The 15,196-nt window shown below is 49.8% G+C and overlaps 1 protein-coding gene across 7 annotated transcripts in view; it reads left to right on the top strand.

Annotated features, from left to right (window-relative positions):
• TMEM229B (transmembrane protein 229B) overlaps window positions 1–15,196 on the top strand; it is a 63,115-nt gene that overhangs the window by 26,486 nt on the left and 21,433 nt on the right. For 5 of the 7 annotated variants that reach the window (XR_001886802.1, XR_001886804.1, XR_001886803.1 and 2 more), the window contains exon 2: window positions 9,059–9,231. The gene's annotated coding sequence lies outside the window, so the exon portion shown is untranslated. Of the gene's footprint in view, window positions 1–4,079; window positions 4,251–7,617; window positions 7,695–8,654; window positions 8,728–9,058; window positions 9,232–15,196 lie in introns of those variants that run through there. The other 2 variants (XM_017878591.1, XM_017878592.1) reach the window with 2 other exon arrangements.

Raw genomic sequence — 15,196 nt, 5'->3', positions numbered from 1 at the left:
TCTCTACCAAAAATACAAAAAACTAGCCGGGTGTAATGGAGTGTGCCTGTGGTCCCGGCTACTTGGGAGGCTGAGGTGAGAGGATCACTTGAACCTGGGTAGCAGAGGCTGCAGTGAGCAGAGGTTGGGCCCCTGCACCGGAGGAGGGGGGGAAAAGCCCGACCCTGGTTTAAAAAAAAAAAAAAAAAAGGCCGGGAGCAGTGGCTCACACCTGTAATCCCAGCACTTTGGGAGGCCTAGGTGGGTGGATCACTTGAGCCCAGGAACTTGAGATCAGCCTGGGCAACATGACAAAACCCTGTTTCTACCAAAATAAAAAAATTAGCCAGTCTCATAACCTGGTCTCAAAATAAATAGATACAAACTTTTAAAATAATATTAAGAGACAGGGTCACACTCTGTCACCCAGGCTGGAGTGCAGTGGCACCAACTCGGCTCACTGCAGCCTTGCCCTCCTGGCCTCAAGTAATCCTCCCACCTCAGAGTCCTGAATAGCTGGGACTACAGTGGGTAAAGACTCTTTCAGCTGTCTGGCTGTGCATTATCTAACATGGCCACACACAGCTGTGATAGTGAACCTGAGGAGGAGGCTGTGCCTGTGTCTGAGGGCTTTCCTTTGGAATTAGGTGGTTGTGATGGTGCTGAGGTGTTGAAATGGGGCATCTACCCTAGAAAGCCTGCGTGAGAGCTCAGAAGGGAGGAACATGGCCTGAAGGCCTAAGTCAGGCAGTGTGACTCGGAATAGCACAGAACTTTGGGGGAAATAAAATATAAAATCCAGAAGGCTGGCCGGGCATGTTGGCTCACGCCTGTAATCCCAGCACTTTGGGAGGCCGGGGTGAGTGGATCACCTGAGGTCAGGAATTCAAGACCAGCCTGGCCAACACACAGTGAAACCCCATCTCTACTAAAAATACAAAAATTAGCTGGGCATGGTGGCAGGCACCTGTAATCCCAGCTACTCAGGAGGCTGAGGCAGGAGAATCGCTTGAACCCGGGAGGCGGAGGTTACGTGAGCCAAGACTGTGCCGTTGCACTCCAGCCTGGGCAACAAGAGTGAAACTCCATCTCAAAAAAAAAAAAAAACAAAAAATACAAAAAAAAAAAAACTAGAAGGCTGTGGTTTAACAAATGTAACCTGACTCATTATTATGGGCTGTGGACAAAACGGGTGTGAAAACATCTCCAGGAGATATTAACTACATATACGAATAGACTCCAAAGTTTAACCCTGTCTTCTGGCATTAGGATGGATGCCTTCTGCAAGATTGCTGATCCTGGGAGGAGGAGGGAGTAACTCAGTGGAGAAGCAAGAAAAAGGAGGGCCAAATTGGAAGAGGAAATGTTTCCAAGAGGGATTTGGCAGGCAGAAACCCCAGAGCTGGAATTTTTGTGCCCAGTGGAGACCTCTGATGACCAGTGTGGTTCTCCCTGGATTTGCCTCCATGTCTGTTTCTGGGCCCCACCCCCTGTCCTAACAAGAGGGTCCCTGATGTTTTTGCCTCCAAACTTTTATTTAGAAATAATTTCAAACGTACAGAAAAGTTGCCAGAACAGTACAAAACACTCATATACTCTCTACCCAGATTCACCTGTGATTCACATTTTGCCCCATTTGCTTTATTTAATTTTAAAATTTTTATGTAGAGACAAAGTCTCACTATGTTGCCCAGACTGGTCTCAAACTCCTGGTTTCAAGCAGTCTTCCTGCCTCAGTCTCTCAAAGCACTGGGATTACAGGCATGAGTCACTGCATCTGGCCACTTCTGTGTTTAAATTTGGTGCTTTTTCTGTAGCCTTGGTTCTTGTCAAATGTTGGATGAGCCTTTGTTCTGTGTTCCTCTGTTGGATCTTGAGGTCTTCAGGTCACCTTTCTGTGAACGCTGATTCTGTGCACCAGAGCCAGCCACCACTGGCTGTGGACAGGAGGGTGGGATGTACCTGCTGGGCACTGGCAAGAACTGGTCTAGGCATCCCCTACCTCTCAACCCTAGTGTCCAGAGTATAAGCATGGTGGGCAGGGGCAGGGCCGACTGGCCTGGGTGCTCCAAATTCAATAACCACCAATTTAGGGCCCTTCCTGTGCCTAGATTTGCTGGCTGAAACCTTGTAGCCCCCATAGCTGCTTCTCTGATAGAGCACAGAACCCATAGGCACACTGCGTGGCTTCAAATCCTAGCCCTGCCCTTACTAGCACTGTGACCTTGAGAAAGCTGCATAACCTCTTTGGGTCTCATTTCTAAATTCTCTTCTTGCCTTTCTCAGGCTGGTTTGAGGCTGTCCTAATGAATGTAATGGGTCCTCTTATCCTTTGTCAAAAGGAATGTTAATTATTTTCAGCAGTCTAACTACGTGGCTAATGAGAGACTGACTGAGATAACATTCCCTTTAATTACTCTTGCCTAAGTGCTGTTTGAAGCCATATTTTGAGCATTAGCAAGACTGGGTGCTTTCTCAGTATATGGAGCTGTCCAGCAAGGGGCTGAGCGAAGGGCAGGGGTTGTTGGGCTTAAGGCTTATGGTGGAGGTGCCTGGTGTGGCTGGGGTCAGTGTCCAGCTGAGTGCATGCTGGCCTTTCCTGTGGGCTGCTACTTAAGGAAAGGAATGGTCCCGATTGGTTCAGATGGAGAGCAGACAGCAACTGTAACAGATTCCCCAGAACAATTCTCATCCTTCAATTAAAAAAAAAAAAAAGATTTATTTTTAATAAATAAATAAGTTTATTACACATGTGAGCCACTGTCCCTGGCCTTACCTTGTCAGTTTCAGACTGACATCCTTATAGTTCCAAGTCCAAAAAAAAAGATGCCTCTTTTGTGGTCTTTGTGGCCATTCCAACAAGAATCTCAGGATTGGCTCTGACTGGAGCATGTATCCATCCCTGAACCAATCACAGAACCAGGGGAATGTGGTGCTGTGATTGGCCAGGCTGGGGCCTGATACTCACCCCAACAGGCAGGGTATTGACAGCATCCAAAGCACACTGACACCCAGTGTTGGAAATAAAGCTCGGTGTAGCAAAGTGAAACCAGCACTCAGGCAAAAAGTTTTCTCAGCAAGGCAATTTACTTCTGCAGAAGGGTGCTGCCTTTGTCAGCTACGATCACAAGAGCACACCAAACAAAGGAGAGCAGGGGTTTTTATCCCTAACGCAGACCCTGTTCCTGTGTCCTCCCCGTGTTGGCTGGGTTTGGACCGCACAATCTAAACTAATTCCGATAGGCTACTGTTGACATCATCAAAGGAGGCAAGAGTGGGCACTTGACGGGAAAGACGAGTACATAGGTGATGGGACATGCTTGGGTGTGTTTGGGTGCAACAGAGATGGGGAGGGCTGATAGATGGATGGGTAAGATTACTTTCAGAATAGAACAAAGAACCAGGTACTGAAACCTTTGAAGAGAAACTGTGCCTAACACCAGCTACTCTGGACTTGCTGTTTCTCAAACTTTGTCTAACTTTCTCCTACTTCAGGGTCTTTTCACTAACTGTCCTCTCTGCCTGGAATGCTTTTCCCAAAGTTCTTTGCATGGCTTCTTCTCATCTTTCTGACCTATGCCCAAATGCTACCTCCTTAACATTTAAGACTCACCCTCCAGCATCTGGTTTCTTTCTTTCCCCCACCTGGCCTTCCCCATCTTCATGGCATAATATTAGAAATTATAGTATGTTTGGGACTGCTTAGTTATTGTTGATCTCCCACCTGCCTGTGAGCTCCAAGGGGGCAGGACCATTGTCTTGTTCACACATAGTACTGTACCTGGCCTTCACTGGGTCTCTATAAATATTTGTTGACTGCTGGAATACAACACCTTGAATAAACAAACCAGTTACCACAGGACTTCTTGGACTAAGTTCCTTAGTTGTTTAGAAATCTCTGGGTGGCTTGGCTGTACAGGCTGTGAAAAGCAGAGTCCTAGTGTCACACCATGGGAGCAGTCCAGGCTTGTCTTCTGAAAGCCCTGCTGGGCTTTGTTCTGCATCCCTGGTGAGGCAACAAAGGGGCAGGGTCCCCGTCGCTTCTGAAGGTGCAGTGTGGTGGAGTAACCTCCAGGACACCCTCAGGACATGGGCAGTAATGGGGAGAACCCAGATAAAATCCTGGTCACTTTGCCAGTGAGTCTGTGAGGCCACTGCCTCTTTTTTCTGGCTGACAGGAGAGGGCTTCCTGGTCTTACGTGCAGAGTATTCTAGGGCCTCTCAGCCACTGCCTGATGGGATCTACATAGGGGATTATTGATGAAAGCAAGGTGAGGCAGCTCTTTACAGTAACACATGCCTTGCTCTGGGAAGGTGGCCAGGCAGCTAATTAGAGAGCCCAGCAGCTGTCCAGCCTTTCAGGCAGTGAGCAGCAGCTACTGAGTGCTGGAGGTGGGAATGGGAGGAAAGGGACATGGGACCAGAGACCACCCTCCAAGGTGGTGGAGTTGGGTGTTCAGAGTTTGCTCAGAAGGGGATTTTGAGAGGGGCATGTGAGATAGAGTGGGCTAGATAGGGAGGAGGAAGGGGGAGAGGAGAGGGACAAGACAGGTGGTCTCCAAGTGAGACAGAAGAGATGTCAGGCAGGCAATGCAGCTTCCAAGCTCAGAGCAAGGGGCACAGAGGGGAAGGACAGGGCCCGGTGGGGTTGGGGCCTGGCTCCCATCTCCACACACCTTCCCCATGCCAGGCAGGCCCCCACGGCCTGGGCCTCTCCTTGCTTCCCTGGGGAGCTGGACAGACGCAGGCTTTCCCCTCAGGCGATCGGGAATACTGATTGCTTTTGTAGTTGAGTTTGGCCCCTCCTTGGTGTAGGAAGTTACCAGATCCATTTGTGCTCAGGGCTTTTCTCACTCTAGGATAAGTAAAAGTGGCTGTTCTGAGTCACGTGGGAAGAACTGGGGGCTTTGAGTAACCAGAGGGTTCCCCAGTGGGCCTTTAGGCATCGTCTCTACTTTGTGGGCACCGGGGTCAGAGTGTGGTGTAATAAGAAATGTATTCGGTCTTTGCCCCAGGTCCTGGTCATAGAGCTCCTAAAACCCTTGACATTTCCTGAGTGAAAGGAATGCCTTTTGTTATTCATAACACCCGAGTTTGTGCTAATGAACTTACTGGGGAAGTGGTGGGGTGGTGGAGGGGCTATACAGCCTCAGGATGGAGCCAGTCCAAATGCTTAGAGGATTGAGGATTAGAACATTTGACCCCACCATCCAACCTCCAAGAAAGGTGTGGGAGGATAGAGATCAAGCTACATAAAAACTCTTGAACAAGATGTGATAGGTTTCTGGGTGGCTGAACATGTGGCGGTGCTGGTGGGTGACTGCCAATACGTCACCCTATCCATCTCTGCATCTGACTGTTCATCTGCACCCTTTATAATAAATCAGTAAAGGTAAGTGTTTCCCCGGGTTCTGTGAGCCATCCTAGCAAATTAATAGAACTCACGGAGGGGGTCATGGGAACCCTGGTTTGTAGCCATTTGGTCAGAAGTGTAGGTGATGATCTACTGTTTGTGACTGGCATCTGAAGTGGGGGCAATCTTGTTGGACTGAGCCCTCAAAATGTGGGATCCACTGCTATCTCGGGATAGATAGCATCAGAGTTTAAATGAACTGTGGGAGACCTAGTTGGTGTCTGCTGGAGAACTGTTTGGGGTGGGGGACCCCCTCCATGCCCACCCCATATCTGGTCACAGAAGTGTTCTGCTTTGAGTGTGAGAGCAGAAGGAAAAACACTTTTTTCGCTTTACAGAGAGATTTGGGGAGGGTTAAGGAAAAGGAGAGTGGGGGTAAGAAAACAGAGGTAGTGTTTGCCTGCATACTTTCTGTCTCCAGTGTTAGGTTCCAGGCCAAGGGGCCAGGGAGAGAGATCTGGTTTTTAGGTTCCAGTCAGAGAAGCAGAGACTCAATCCTGCAAGCCCAGCTTACCTTAAATAGTTATAGGAAAGGAGAGAAAATGATGCAAAGGGAATTTCCTGCCAGTAGCCTCTTTGGGAAGTGAATCCTACGTGCATGAAAACTGATGTGGGTTTTGAGAGTGCCAGCACATTGTAGAAATAACAGAACAGGAGTTGTTATTCTCTGACCTGAACCTGCGCTTGGCCCCTTGCCCATGTAGGAGCCTGCAGTATCTCCCCTGATGCCTGGGACGGTCTGTTCCTGCCCCAGTCTTCCTTGCGTGATGTTGGATATGTCTTCTGTATTGTGCAAACCCAGGCTGCCCACTCTGCCTCTCTTCATTCTCTGGTGGTGCAATGACTCCTGGAGATGGGAGAAAGGAGAGTGAGCACCCTCCTTGCTTCCTTCACCTGCAGAGACAGCCTTGCCTGTAGTAAACCGATATGTATGGCGCTTTGTGGGAGACAACCCATCTGTGATGGTGGCCCAGAAATTAGAGAAAAACACAAGACATTGCTATGTTTGATTAGTAACACCAGATGTTTCAGTTGCCCAAGAATTTAATGTAGCTGGGCCCTTCTTTACCTTGCCTTTCCATCCATCCAGCAGAAATTTTATGATCTCAAGGAATTCATGGTGTGGTGGGGGAAATAGACACAAAGAAATAATTTTAAGATGGGACGACATGTTTCAGTTGAAGGAACGTCAGATCCCCCTGGGAACATCAGTGATGGAATGACCTGGAGGCTGTGGGATGGCATCGCAAAGGAGTGAGGGGGGAGCAGGGTCTGGAAGAAGGAGTCAGAATGGTGGCTGCAGAGGAGGGCAGGAGAGATGACAGGGCTTGAAACAGGCCGGTGATCTCTGCTTCTTCATGCTCCCAGCAGCATCTCAGGCATATTTACGAGAAGCTGCATGGACAAACTCAGCTATAAGTTTGCAAAATAAGCAGCTTATTTGGAATGGACTAAGTAGATTACACTGACTTGAAGACCCTTGCGTGCAGACATGTGCCTTAAGGATGAGATCTGGGTGGGAAGCCGTTTGAAGGCACATCGTATGGGGACAGGGTGATTCTGGAGGCTGAGGACTGGGATTTGAATCAAATATTTGGATTTGGCCAAATCTCTTACTGTCCTGAACCCTCTGTGTTTTCATTTCTAAAATAGAGGTGACCATTTCTGCCCTCCCTGCCCCACAGGAGCCTGAGAAAATCATGAGAGAGGATCTAAGTTCCATCTATATGTTAGTTCCTATAAAGGCTCATCATTCATTCATATGCTCCAAGAACCTCTGGTTCAGGTCCTGCAGTCCTCAAAGGAGCCTCATGTCCTCTGTCCCCTGGGACCTACTCTTGGGGGATAGGGAGTGTCAGTGAGGCCTAGGGACAGCTTATGCACTTGGAGGAAGAGGTGCGACCCCTGCAGCACCATCATCTCTTCCTCCCTGCAACTAAGTTTTTTCTGGGGAAAAAGCCTGCCCATCAGGAAGCGGGAGGTGTCTGGTGGGACGCTGCCCCCAAAAGGAGCCTGTTCTGAGTGCTGGGGCTTCATGTACCAGGGCTGCACCCCAGCAGGCAGTGGGCTTCCAGAGCTGGCTGCAGTAACCCTCAGGCTGTGCCGGCAGGATGTGGTCTTTGGTTTCTGTTTCTGTTTTAGTTCTGACTTGTGCCGTGGATGTGGCTGAGGGCCTAGAGTAGGGGAAGTCTCCACAGGTGGGATTGAACTCCCCAGGCGCATGGTCCTTGTGGTGCTGGTGGAGAGGGAGTCCCAGAGGGTTCAGATATGCCCCGTTAAAGCCTTTTCCTCAAGGTGATAGGTACGTGCCAAGGTGACCCCTGCCCGCCGTCCGGCAGGCTGGGAGAAGCGGGAAAGATGGACAGGTCGGTGAGGGTTGGAGAGTCCCGTTTGTGAAGGAGCTGGGGAGGGGGAGGCAAGGCTGAGTACAGCAGCCCACTGTGACGCTCTCAGTACCGAGGCCCCGAGGGGAGACCCAGGGGAGGCACCCCCCGAAACCACACCATACAGTGAGTTTCAGGTCCCCCATTCCTGCCCTTTCACTTCTCCTCGGCTGCCTGGCTGCCTCATAGGTTGTCAGCTTGAGCAAGGGCCCAAGTGGCTTCTACTCAGAGAGCCTGGGGGTGAGAGGGGAGGGAGGAAGGTGGACATGGGCATCAGCACAGGCCAGCACCTGTGGTCCATCCTGCCTGGTCATCCACGGGGGAGTGCCAGCTCCCACCCTTAGCCACATACTGTTCTCAATTTCTGAGCGGCTGGCCTGTCCCAGAGGGCCATGCTGGGCCTGAGTGCTGTCCTTGGGCATATGCAGATGGTGCTATATCCAGGGGGTTTTCAGGGAAGCTTTAGCACTTTCATATTAAAACAGAAAATATTGGAATCTCCATTAAATAGTCAAGTCTTAGGGATAGTATTAAAAATGTGTACATGGCTGGCCAGGCACAGTGGCTCATGCCTGTAATCCTAGCACTTTGGGAGACTGAGGTGGGAGGGTTGGCCAAGAGTTTGAGACCAGCCTGGTCAACATAGCAAGACCTGTCTCTATTTGATTTTTTTTTTAAGTACATGGCAAAGGGCATTATAAAGTAAGATTTGTATTAGCTTGTAGCCGACTACTGATGTTCATAGGAAGGGCCTCAACCAAAATAATAAAATGAGATGAATAAATATTGGAGAGGTAGAATTGTACATAGAAAGATTTAGCACACATTTTGTTTTTCTGCATGTGCGGTTGTTCTCTGCTTTCAAAATGCTGAAACAGATGTCCTACATTGTCTGCCTTCCATGAGGTTCTGACCGCCCTTGAGAACAGATGTACCCACTACAGGGTGAAGGTGAGAATGTAATTTGAAGCTGAATGAGGATGTAACTGGATTCTAAAATTATATCTCCTCTCAGATTCACAAGTGTGCACACATTCAGGCAAAAAGCCCTAAGTCCTAACTCCCGACATGTGGATTGTCCAGGACCATCCCAGACTCTTGTGGCTGGATTAATCAGACCTGAGCAAACTGGATGCAGAGAGGAGGGGGCAGGAGGGGGCTTTGGTGGCCAAGGTGGGGATGAGTGTCTGGTGCTGAGCCCAGAGCCCAGGCCCTTGCAGTGTTTGCCTTGGATCTGCTGGGGGCAGTTTGAGCTGATAAAGGCCTCCTCTTTTATTCCCAGGGACACATGGAAGCTGCCAGCCCCCCAGCCAAGGATCACCTGAGTCCTAGGGCTGATGCTTGCCTACGTTGCTGAGAATGGCACTGAGGCCCAGCCAACAAAGGTTATCCTGGGACACTCCTGGACAAAGATCCTGATGTCTGTTGTGAGCTGCACACTCAAGGGTGTGATAAGTGAGTATGTTACAAGCACCCAGGGGATCACCAGCCCAGCGATCCTGCCTGCTCAGCACCTCATCAGCATGGGCACAAGTCTGGAGGTTCTAGTTCTGAGTCTGTTCCCCATCCAAGGTCCTGTCGCAGGGCTGCAGTTCTGCAATGGGAGGGGAATGTCAAGCAATATTGGGCCATCACATGCTGGAGCCGTCTTATGGCCACATGGCCTCTAAAATCCAGGCCAGACCCAGTGTGTTAGTTTGTTTTCATGCTGCTGATAAAGATATACCTAAGGCTGGAAAATTTATACAGAAAAAGAGGGTTAATTCCAAGTGTCTGGGGAAGCCTGACAATCATGGTGGAAGGCAAGGGGAAGCAAGTCACATCTTACATGGATGGTGGCAGGCAAAGAGAGAGAGCTTGTGCAGGGAAACTCCCTCTTATAAAACCATCAGATTGGCCGGGCACGGTGGCTCATGCCTGTAATCCCAGCACTTTGAGAGGCCAAGGTGGGCAGATCACAAGGTCAAGAGATTGAGACCATCCTGGCCAACATAGTGAAACCCCATCTCTACTAAAAATACAAAAATTAGCTGGGTGTGGTGGCATGCACCTGTGGTCCCAGCTACTCAGGAGGCTGAGGCAGGAGAATGGCTTGAACCTCGGAGGCGGAGGTTGTAGTGAGCCGAGATCATGCCATTGCACCCCAGCCTGGCAACAGAGCAAGACTCTGTCTCAAAACAAAACAAAAACCCATCAGATCTCATGAGACTTATTCACTATCACGAGAACAGCATGAGAAAGACCTGGCCCCATGATTCAATTACCTCCCACCCAGTTCCTCCCACAACATGTGGGAATTCAAGATGAGATTTGGGGTGGGGACACAGCCAAACCATATCATTCAGATTTGCTGGCATGAGTGAAGCGAGCACCCACACCTGGGAAACAGCATCTACTTTGGCCGTCAGGCTTCAGATCTGTGCAGTGAGGACCGTGCATCACCTGGGACTGGACTCTGCCCAGAAGCCATGAGCAATGCATGTGGTGCTGGTCTAGGAGGCCTGGAGTAGGGCATCCAGGGCCCTGGGAGGTGGGGAGATTTGTGAGCCTTAGTTGCCATAAGAGTGACCACCAGGGGATCTGGAGGAGCAGGTCCTCTTGTTTTTGCCACATGTCAGCAGCAGCATCTCCTCCTCAGCAAGACAAGCTCGAGGTAGGACAAGAGGCTTCTAACTGCACAGCCCTGCCTGTCCTTACAGGCCTTTCTTTCCAGCCTCAGCCCCTGGCTTTTCCTTAATTATGATGCCTTAAAAAATGACAATTGGCTGCTTTCCCAACCCCCAGAGGCCTATCTGGCCTGAAGGCTGTTATGTCTGTGCAGGGCCTGTAGCCTGGTGGGATCAGAGGCCTGCAGGAAGGAAGTTCCCCAGAAGGCATGGCAGGCAGAGCTGGGCTTTTGCAACCTTGAAGAGACAAGCTTTTTTAGGAGTTCCTAGGCTGGTCCATGGGAGCCTAGAGCTTCAGATTCCATGCAGGAATTTGCAGGGAGTAGAAAAGGAGTAATCAGCTCTTTCTTCACTTTAGGTAGATCTTGACTCTCCTAGGTGAGAGTTGATAATTCAGGGCCAGAATCTGTTTTCCACTCAGCCTGGGCTTGCAAAGTCAGTTTGACTGGAGTGTTTTTCAGGAAGTGTTTTCTTGAGTTGATTTGTAGCCAGGGTGGTATGAGCAAGCCTAGACTGTAGGAAGGGGGTTGGAGGTAGAGAGATGGCCATGGATGCCTCTGTGGGAGCATGGTGACTCAGATGGGAGACACATCTCCCCAGAGCAATTTATGCCATCAGCCTTAAGGCTGTTGTACTGTTTGGTTCAGTGATTCCCCTTCTGGAATTATCCATTAAGAAATCTTATTAGGAAATATTACCAGAGAAGAAAAGGGCTAAATTCTTCCATTACAGGCATTGAAGGTAATTCTCGTTATATCATCTGCAGTAGTAGAAATGGGAAACAGTTGTTTCCTTTGGACATCTAGGTTAAGTAAATTACAGTTTTCCACTTGCTGGAATATTACACAGCCATTATAATCATGAGCACAGAGGCTATATAACAACTTGGAAAAATATTTATGACAAGTAAAAATGGCAGGTTGCAGAATAAGTATATTATGGTGACTTGTAAAATACATACATAGGAAAATATTGCAAAGGAGAAATGATAATCTCTGTTAGCCTGGAATTATGAATGCTTTTTCTTTATTAGAAATGAGGTCTCACTATGTTGCCCAGGCTGGTCTCAAACTCCTGGGCTCAAGCAGTCCTCCCGCCTCAGCCTCCCAAAATGCTGGGATTACAGGTTTGAGCCACCATGCCTGGCCTATGAATGAATGCTTTTTCTATGATGCATGGATTGGCTTTTTTTTTTTTTTTTTTTTTGTATTTTTTAGTAGAGACGGGGTTTCACTGTGTTAGCCAGGATGGTCTCGATCTCCTGACCTTGTGATCCGCCCGCCTCGGCCTCCCAAAGTGCTGGGATTACAGGCTTGAGCCACCGCGCCCGGCCTGGATTGGCTTTTTAAAAAATAAAATTGAATCTGGATGACTACACAACATACCATTAATAGCGACTTTCTCTAAGATGTGTGATTACAGGGAACTTTTGCTTTCTATGTCATTTTGTAATGTTTAAATTTCAGCACATGTTGCTTTAATCAGAAAAAAATTAAATGCTAGAATTAAACATTTTATAAGGCTATATTTCTCAAGAAAGGAGGGAAGAGAGACTGAGGCAGCTAGAGTTTATACCTGCCCTCATCAGTGTTTAAGGGCCTGGGCCTGTTTGGGCCCATTCATCCATCCGTTCATTCCACAAGTATTATTAGGTATTATTGCCAGGCACCACTCTAGGCACTGATTACACAGCAGTGAACATGACAGTGCCCCTGCCCTCATGAAGCTTTCATTCTAGTTAAGGAGAGACAGACCATAAATAAGAAGCAACATATCAGAAAGTGAAAGTGCTATGCAGAAAATAAAGTGGAATGATGTGAGTGACAGAGAGGCTATTTTGGACTGGGGAATCAAAAGTCCCTAAGATGTGACAGCTGAGCTGAGATCTGAATGGTAGCAGCAAGGCAGCCACATACAGGTCTGGGATGTCAGCCTGCCACCCCTCCCCCGTGCAGGGCGCCCTTTGCTTCCTGAGCCCCAGGGACCTCTGTGCCAGAACTGACTCCATCCCCCAAGCCCACTCACCCTGCCCTGCCTCCTGCTGGGGTTTGCTTGGGATCTGAGCCCCCCTAAAATCCTCTGTGTTTGGACCGTTGCTCCTGACATGCTGACTGTTGCTCCTCTGGGCAGCTGGCCCTGCTTTTGGCTGGTGAGATGCTCTTAGTGAGCAGGGCTCTGAAAGCCAGCTCCCGTTCCCCTTCCCCATCACCTGTTCGCTTGGAGGGGTAGTTCTCCATGGCAGGGCTGGGCCATCTGAGACTCCCAGGAGCACTGGGGTGGGCTGGCAGTCAGGGGGCCTCTGGGTTGTGTGTCCTGGTGAGGGGCCTTTGAGTGGCGCATGCCTTGAGGCCTGAGGGTTGGTTGCTGTCATGGTCCTGTGACTGTCAGCTTTGACCCTAGAGGGCCTCTGTGTGGATCCTGAGGAACAGGCTGGGAGCCTTTAGGAGCTCTGACGCTCAGTTGGGATGTTTGTTAATGATCCACCTAGAAGTTCATAGCCTTCTCCTTACTTCCTGTTGTCTCTCCACATACCATCCCAGCCTTCCAGAATCAGGAACTCAGAAAATGGTAGTGCCCTCAGAGGAGCCTGTAGTCAGCCTCGGGGGCAGGGCAGTGTGCTGATTAGGAGCAAAGACTCTGGAGCCAGATTTGTGGGGTTTGAATCCCAGACTTGCCTTTTATAGTTATTAGAATGTAGGCTCAGCCAGGCGTGGTGGCTCATGCCTATAATCCCAGCAGTTTGGGAGGCCGAGGCAGGCAGATCACTTGAGGTCAGGAGTTGGAGACCAGCCTGGTCAACGTGGTGAAACCCCATCTCTACTAAAAATACAAAAATTAGCTGGGTGTGGTGGCGGGCACCTGTAATCCCAGCTACTCGGGAGGCCAAGGCATGGGAATCACTTGAACCTGAGTGACAGAGGTTGCAGTGAGCCAAGTTCGTGCCACTGCACTCCAGCCTGGGTAACAGAGTGAGACTCCATCTAAAAAAAAAATGTAGTCTCTTTCTGCCTCACTTTCCCCATCTGTAAAATGGGCTTGATTTTTTTCAGTTAATACATGGAAATACTTAGAAGAGTACCTGGTTATTATTATCACTGTGACTTGGGAGGTGGAGGGAGGACTTTGTCAAGGCCTGCAGTATCACTGATCCCAGGGGCTTTCCTGGGTGGGTGCCCACAGCAAGAGGGTGGAAGTCTGCGGCATGTGCACCAGCCAGTGGCTATAGGAGTTTCCCTCCGCTTGCTTCCCTTCTGGCCCTGAGCAAGCCCTGTTTTCCTCCCTGCTAACTTGATGACCACAGGGGATGTTCAGGGAAGTTTCTGCCCTTTCCTCATTGAAGCCACTCATCTTCAGTACAGAGCCACCCAGGGGTTCCTGAAGCTGTCCCCCACTGCCTTGCCCTCAGGGGCCTCCTAGAAGGGCTGTGGGTCTCCCCAGAACACGGAACTGTAGTGATGGGCATCCCTGGGGCTAGGGAGTGAAGCTTGGGAAGTAAGTGGGGTGAAAGTGGAAGGCCGTCTCAGCCCGGTTGCATGGAAGGGGAATCCCGATTTTCTGGCCAGATGCTTCTCTGGACAAAATTCCCAGAGTCATTGTGTTGTGGCACCTGAGCCCCCTGAAACAAGATGGGAGTTTCTGACAAAACCAAGGGCAGTTATTCCATCTGGTTTTGCCTTCAGCCTGTCTTAGACTTTTATGGCAGCCTCTCTACCCCCTCAACTGCTGGCCGTGTCCCCTGCCACCCTGTGGAACAGCAGGCTCAGAGAGCAGCCGGTGAGATGCTCTTAGTGAGCAGAGCTCTGAAAGCCAGCTCTCCTTCTTCTTCCCCATCACCTGTTCCCTTGGAGGGGTAGTTCCCAGCCCTCACAAGTCACCATGAGTCCTGGCCCTTCGCTGGGACTCTGTTTGCCTAGGCTCTTTCATCAGGTATGAGGACTCTTGGATTTGAGTGTTGTTCAGTCAAACCCTGCTTGTGAAGCTGTCCTTTGCTCTCCAAACACTGTCCTCCTGCATTCAACCTTGCTCACACTCTCCTCCACTTCAATTGACTCTGAATTTCTGTTCCTGGGCTGTCCTATCTTCATGTCACAGGTCTCAGGACAGTTTTGTTTGTCACCAGGAGAAAGAAGCCAAGGTCCCCTGAGCTGCCAGTTCTTCCTGCTGCAGGCTTCACCAGGACTCTGATCCCAGGGCTGAGCAAGGAGCTAGTGGAAGGGGCCCAGGGGTACAGTGAGTCAGGTGGGTGGAGGCCAGGGCAGGGAATAGAGGCCTGTCTAGGCCCTGTATGGGGTGGGTGAGCCTGTCCTAGTTCAAAGTTAAGCACAGCTCCTGTGCTGATTAGAAATGGGTTTGGAGGGTGGGGTTCTGAAAACGCATCCAGGTCAATGCCCAGCCTCTAATATTATCATCTCCCTCACCACACTGGGAGCTGCCACCTTAGCCAATGACACTGTCTCCTATTCCTTTGTCTTCAACCCCACCTTCTGCCCTGACCCAGGTCTTTCATTTCCCCTGTTGGTCTTGCATGGCCCAGCTATGTTCTCCTAGCTTCACCCTCGGACACTGTCTGATATTGCCGTGGTGTGCTTCCCCTCCATCTACTACCCATGGCTTCCTGCTGCCCAGAAACAGAATCTGGGCTTGGGGCACACCCTGTTTCTCCTCCCCCATCTTGCTTCTTCATTGTTCGTTCTTTCTTTCTTTCTTTCTTTCTTTCTTTCTTTCTTTCTTTCTTTCTTTCTTTCTTTCTTTCT

Source organism: Rhinopithecus bieti, unplaced genomic scaffold (assembly GCF_001698545.2).
Source record: "Rhinopithecus bieti isolate Rb0 unplaced genomic scaffold, ASM169854v2 scaffold_11252, whole genome shotgun sequence".
NCBI classification, from domain to species: Eukaryota; Metazoa; Chordata; class Mammalia; order Primates; family Cercopithecidae; genus Rhinopithecus; species Rhinopithecus bieti.
Note: the sequence above shows the minus strand (reverse complement) of the source record. Positions and strands in the feature narration are given on the sequence as shown.